Below are 5,692 nucleotides of genomic sequence, written 5' to 3' on the forward strand. Positions count from 1 at the left end.
AAGACTCAATGTTATCTTCAGAAGTGCCAGGCAAGCAAAACCCCCTTGTTCATTCCGATAAAATCCCACTCTCTCGCTCCTGCTCTCTTTTGCCGCATTAGGACAACAACGACATATTTGATACTTGCTGCGGTAGCTGAACCCCTTTATCCTTTGCATGACCTGTCATTCCACAGTAAATAGATGAAACCCACTAGCATGAGTAGGAGTTGTTTGAGCCCTGTTGTGCCTACTCATTCATGTTTGTTGTCATGCCTGCTATTGCTTAGAGTTGAGTCAGGTCTGATTCATCGGGGATGAATCAGAGGCGTGTGAACATGTCCTACTGTATGTGAGCTAAGTGTGTGAACACGATTTGGTAAAGGTAGCGGTGAGAGGCCATGTAGGAGTACATGGTGGGTTGTCTCATTGCAGCCGTCCTCAGGAACTGAGTTCTGTGTTTGTGATCCATGATCAGTTACTACCACACATTGGGCTCTGGGCGCTCCAAGCTCTCTCGACTTATTAATCAACATGATCTCTGTCCAGGAGTTGCAACTAGTTTCTGGTGTTTGTAGGTAGTGTTAGTAGTCTACCAAGTGGCACCCGGTACAGGTGGGCTTGGGACAGACTAGGCACAGTGGCACGGTGTACCAAGTGGCACCCGGTTGGTGGGCTTGGGAACCCTGCACACATCGTTTGGGGCCGTAAGCGACACCCCGGCCGGATCTCCTTGCGGATGGAACCTGAATAGGCGATAAACCTGGACTAGAGACTTGTTCGGTTAGTCAGGTCGTGGCCGACTCCCTCGCCCGGCTTTCGCTTGAAGGTTGCCGAGGTACATGACGTGTACAGGGCGATAAGTGGCGAAAGCGCGTGTGAAGAAGTACACCCCTGCAGGGTTAACATCATCTATTCGATTAGCCGGATTCCTCGGATATGGAAACTTGGACCCCTTGCATAGTTCATAGACAAGTGAAAGTGGATACTCTAAAATACGCAAGATAAGCATGAGTGCTATGGATGGCGTTCTCGTAGGGAGACGGGAGCGGATCCATAGTGGTGTATTGATATGGTGAATATGTGGACTCGTGTGCGCCACCTCAAAAGAGTTACCTGCAGTCGTAGTTCAGGATAGCCACCGAGTCAAAGCTAGCTTGCTGCAGTCAAACCCCTCCAACCCCTTGTTGATAATGATGCATATGTAGATAGATCTGATGTAAGTCTTGCTGGGTACATTTATACTCACGTTTGCCTATTTTATGTTTTGCAGAGAGACTTCAGTCTCACTAGTAGTTCCGCGTGGACTTCGACGTTTAGCTTGTTACCTCAGCTACGATCTTGTGCCCTCGGCAGGATCTGATGGATAGTCAGGCTTCTCAGCCTTTTTCATTTATAGATGTCTGTACTCAGACATGATAGCTTCCGCTTGTGCTTTGATTTGTATGCTCTGAGTGTTGGGTCATGAGACCCATGTTTGTAATATCTCGCTCCTTGGAGCCTAATGAATAAACTACTTGAGTCGTAGAGTCATTTTGTGATGCCATGTTGTATTGCACATATCGAGCATATTGTGTGTATGTTATTGAAATGCTTGGTATGTGTGGGATCTGACTATCTAGTTGTTTATCTTTAGTAGCCTCTCTTACCGGGAAATGTCTCCTAGTGTTTCCACCGAGCCATGGTAGCTTGCTACTGCTCCGGAACACTTAGGCTGGCCGGCATGTGTCCTTCTTCGTTCCTGTGTCTGTCCCTTCGGGGAAATGTCACGCGATGAATACCGGAGTCCTGTTAGCCCGCTACAGCCCGGTTCACCGGAGTCCTGCTAGCCCAGTGCTACAGCCTGGATTCACTCGCTGATGACCGACACGTTCGATGCTGGGTCATGGATGCCTGTCCCTGTAAGTTTGTGCCACTTTGGGTTTACGACTAGCCATGTCAGCCCGGACTCCTTATCATATGGATGCTAGCGACACTGTCATATACGTGTGCCAAAAGGCGCAAACGGTCCCGGGTAAAGGTAACGCGACACCCGTGGGAATACCGTGCGTGAGGCCGCAAAGTGATATGAAGTGTTACATACTAGATCTATGTGGCATTGAGTCGGGGTCCTGACATATGTGTATCATATTATATAGATAGAAGGGTGGGTAAGGACCAAAAACCACAGTAGATGATCCAAGAAAACGAATAACATCGAGCACGCGAGCCGTAGCTCCATCCTCAACGAAGTGATCACGCTACAACTAGTCGCGTGTCGCCTACCCAAATAGCTCCATGGCTATGCCGATCCAATCCCGCTTGAGCAGTCCAGCTTGATGCCAGACAAAGCCTGGTGACCACCTGTAGCGAAGGCGAGGCACCCTCAAAGACTATGGAGTTCTTGTGTTTAAAGGGAGACGCTAGGCATCAGACTACCGTTAGATTAGGTTGCTTCTGTACGTTGGATTAGTACTTAGAGGTGAGTCTGTTTCCATGTGATTGCTTCCTACGGCCAATTACAGCCTCAATTCTCATGTAATCTGCTCTCACACTAACTACACCACAAAATCACGGGAGGATGAAAATGTAATGCTATTTATTTCATATAAATACTTCCCTTTCTTTCATATTCTGGTACTTCAGAATATGTTCGCCTCCACTGATACTAAATTTTGTTTCTATCGATACTAAAATGTGCTTCCACTAAAGGTTAAATTTGCTTTGATCTAACAAAAAAATTGTCCAGTGTAATATTTTTGTTTGCTTCTTGTGAAGTCAAAATATGTTTCAACAACTTGATTTTCTTATTTGTAACTAAAATTTGCTTGGATCTATCAAAACATACAAAAGAAAAGGTTCATATAATTTGCTTCCAGTGCTAATGAAATTTGTCTCTATCTAAGAATATTTGTCCCGTGTGTTGTGGTAATATTTGCTCCCATCCAGAGAATATATGCTTCAAATTGTCTTGAAATGTCACTTGCGGCGACCCGCTTCATCGGCTCAAAAAGCATATTCGTATGCAGTGGTGCTCTCCTAGATCTTGCTATGGCGGCTGTTCTCATCTTTTTCCGGCGTTGCCATGATGACGGTGGAGGACGTTTGTGGACTATGTTTCGGCGATGCACGAGTTTCTTCAAGGGTGGAATAATAGTTTTACCTCTTGTGGAATTCTTTGTGCAAAGTTGCTTGACAAGCATTTCTGTCTCATATGGTGGCCATATGTGTAATCTCTGTGAACAGATTGTCTAATGAAATATATGGTTGCTTAAAAAAATGTCTTGAAATGTGCTTCAGTAAGACATATATTTGCTCCAATGTATTGGTATTGCCGTTATTTGCTTCCAAAATGAATTTCCTCTTCCGTGTGGTTTTCTTAATAAAGAAAGGTTTCCCCAAATGTCTTGCCAATGTTTGCAAAAAAAAAAATGTGGCCAATGCAATTATAAATTGGAATTGTATTTTCGCATCAAAATAATCAAATACTTGTTTGAGCAGACTAGAGAATTGCTTCTAAGCAAATAAGACCTTTCTATTAAAACAAGAACCATTATCCTGTGTGCACATGCTTCAAGAACAATAGGGACGTGTTTCCATATGTAATACAAATCTGCTCAGTCTGCTTCCATCATAAGCAAGTCATGCTTCCAACACTTTGATGCCCTCCTTTTCTTCCACAAATCTACGGATGTCAGCGCCGGTGAACTACACGAGAGATCAGGCAAGGAGCAGCTAGGGTAGCACCATTGAGTGTCCGACGTTATTGACCTGTGGCCACCGAGTGTGGTCCTTGCTAGTTTGCTTCCAAGCTGATGACAAGAGCACAAGGCACTAAGATGCTCAATCTCATGACACACACCATGCCCAGCATCAACCAGCGCCATGTCCGTCTCACTGTCGCAGAGCATGTTCTTCAGTTCCCATTGGGGTTGCAACAATGTATGATGCACGAGCTGATTGATTTGAATACAAACACGAACCTACAAAACAATATGAAGCACAAAAATGGAGCAAACTGAACACAACGTAGATGTAGAAGTACAAAACATACGAAGCAAACTACCACAGCATAGAAGCTCAAGTATGAAAAATAAGCAAATTGTACACAGTGAGGAAGCATAACTATGATGCCTATGAACTATGAAACAAACTTGACACGACAATGAAGCACGATTACGATATATATGAAGCATGTAAATTGCGAAAGCACCATATCAATGAAATATTAACATACTTTTTTTATACTGCCGTACACTCTGAAAAAATGAGAGTAGCTATGTACACATAATCCATGTTTTTTTGGCATTTGACAGCGAAATATATAGGATCCAGAAGCATCTATATAATTTATTTATTTTTGTGGTTGATCTATATAACAATTTAGATGGTACAGAACTAAGAAGCAGAGATAGTAGTTGGGGACAGATCTGAACATGGATAGAAGCATGAAACTTTGAAATCATGTCGAAATTCGTAGATGAAATAGTGAACCATTGCACATCGGTCATAATACAGATATACTAAGCAAAATCCATCGAAGCAAGCATTGCGTCCAATCTAACCCAAATCAAGTCCAGTGATTAAAAAGGAATCAAACATGAGATAAATCAAATCCTAGTTCGAGTGAGTACATACTAAGGGACCACATCGGGGATGTGCGTGCAGCTCCTTTGCCGTCCCAAAACGGCACAACGGTGTGGCAAGAGGGGTGGAGACGGAGCAGGATCTGGCTGGGGCTCGGGGCGGAGATGGGGATTATGCGGTCAGGCGGAGTAGACGGGTGGTACGCCACACCAACGACATGGACCAGCTGTAGGCATGGCGGAGGTAGCCGAGCGTGCTCGTCGGGGATGGAATCGCCTGTGGGGGAGTTATTTACACAAAACCACCACACTTGGGCTAGGGTAACAACTTCGTACCACATTGAAGGCAGGGCACAAAAAACCACCGAAAATGCGCCTAATGCGTAACACGGAGCACTGACACTCCAACTTGGACTTGAAAACAGCGAAACCGACAGATGGGGCCTGCCTGTCGGGATGAGGTGTGCTTGTGTGGACAATATGTTGAGTTGGATGAGGGTCCCACTTGTCAGTGACTCAAGTGATTATTAATTTTTCACCTTTTCTTTTTCGTTTTTCCTCGTTTTCTCTCTGGCATTTAGCCGAACAGGTTGTGAGCGCTAGAACATGGACATCATCGGCGTAGCCATGAGAGAGGATGTGCGCAACGACGACGCCTGACTAGGACGTCGTGCCGGGAAACCAGGTAGTGTATGCGGGCCGCGTCCTGGAAGTGGTAGCCCGTCGGAGGTGGACGCGGACATAGCCGGTGCGGGATCTCGCCGGAGCTCGGCGTGCCGCCGCTGTACCTGGCGCCTGGCCGCGGAGAGGCGCATGGGAACCACAGTGCTCACACGGCGCGAACAGCAATGGCGGCCTGCGGCAAGGCGTGGCCACGAGGAGGCGCGCGCGAGAACCATAGTGAGCACGTGCAGCATGAACACCAATGACGGTCGGCGGCAAGGCGTGGCCACGGGGAGGCGCACGAGAACCGCAGTGCGCACGCACGGCACGAACAGTTATGGCGGCCGGCGGCATGTTTGGGTCACGCAAGCGCGCGTGGAGTGCGTTCGTACGACCGAGGTTAGCCATGGCCGACGTCCAAGGTCAGCGCAAGACGAGCTGTTGCCGAATCTCGCGGGAGTGGTGCTGGGCGCATGTAGGTGAGT

This window comes from Triticum dicoccoides, chromosome 6B (assembly GCF_002162155.2).
Source record: "Triticum dicoccoides isolate Atlit2015 ecotype Zavitan chromosome 6B, WEW_v2.0, whole genome shotgun sequence".
NCBI classification, from domain to species: domain Eukaryota; kingdom Viridiplantae; phylum Streptophyta; class Magnoliopsida; order Poales; family Poaceae; genus Triticum; species Triticum dicoccoides.